Genomic DNA, 1246 nt, shown 5'->3' with positions numbered 1-1246 from the left:
ATCAACCCACAGTGAGCAAATATGTCAACAAATATGAAGAAACTGATAGGACTTGGGATACAGGAAACAAGGAGTATCCTGGCCTAGAGTAACAAATCAACTGCACTGAGACTGTTTTTAATATCTGTACATGACTCAGAAAATGAATGGACAAATAGGATTTTCTTTCTAAATCTGACTTCAAGAAGTAAGCAAGTATTGTAGGGGACTTCTGATCATCACAGAGATCATGATAGAGAATGACTGTTATCTAAATTTCTGCTTCTTAGAAGACAGGACTTGTTTGTTAGGCCCATGATGGTAACAGAACATAGTTTGTCCTCATGCATGCACTAGTCTTCCTCCTGTCATTCCCAGACCCAACTAATAAATCACAGCACTCTCATGTAAAATGATTCCAAATCCTTTCACACTAGCTGAGTTGTATGAGGAGATACTTTTATGTAAATATGTACCCTTAGCTAGAATTTACCTAAAAGATTTCCCCAAATTCTTTCTCTATTACAGATAATCCCACCAAGCCCACGTAAAACCTCCCTCAGAAATAAGTAGAATATCTCCTCCCATTAAAAAAAAGTAGCTGGCATACACAATCATTTTTCCCGAGATAGTCAGCTATGCATGACTAAATGCAGTAAGCTAGACAGGATGCTTCCCCCGCACTCTTGGTGGCTTCTTTTTTAATGCCAGATCTTTGCACCCATAATACCACTGATTTCTACAAACACAAATTCTTTATTTGTATGTGGGATGGAGAGACATGTCTGCTGATACACAAATCCTCAATGTATGTGTTGTATTGGATCAATTCTGCAGTGAATGTTTCCAGTAGGCACTGAGGACTATTTTTTATCTATTAACAGAGATAATAACTGCCAGGGAGAAAGGATGTGGGGTAGGGATGTGGGGATAAAGCAGGGACAAATTCTTTACTATATGTCCTTGACAATATTGGGATTCAAATTGGCTAATGACAAAATGTTCCTTCCAGGCATTAATGAGTCAACTGACAACCTGACAATCACTCCTAAAGCCTCTTCAAGTCTGTCTTTAAATAAAATATTCCTTAAACCCTTCATCTCTTCCTCTTATGTCAATTGCAGCAAGATAAATGTTACATTAGATCCTGTCACATATTTTCAATAAAAGAAGCTTTGGAGCATGTTCATGTAATTTGAATGCAGGCATTTCAGTGTTTGAAGCTGGGGAAACAACGTGCTTCTTTGGTGCCTAATGAGCACCCTGA

Source organism: Phyllostomus hastatus, unplaced genomic scaffold (assembly GCF_019186645.2).
Source record: "Phyllostomus hastatus isolate PE091 unplaced genomic scaffold, TTU_PhHast_1.1 phas_contig_90, whole genome shotgun sequence".
Lineage (NCBI taxonomy): Eukaryota > Metazoa > Chordata > Mammalia > Chiroptera > Phyllostomidae > Phyllostomus > Phyllostomus hastatus.
This window is presented reverse-complemented; position numbering follows the sequence as displayed.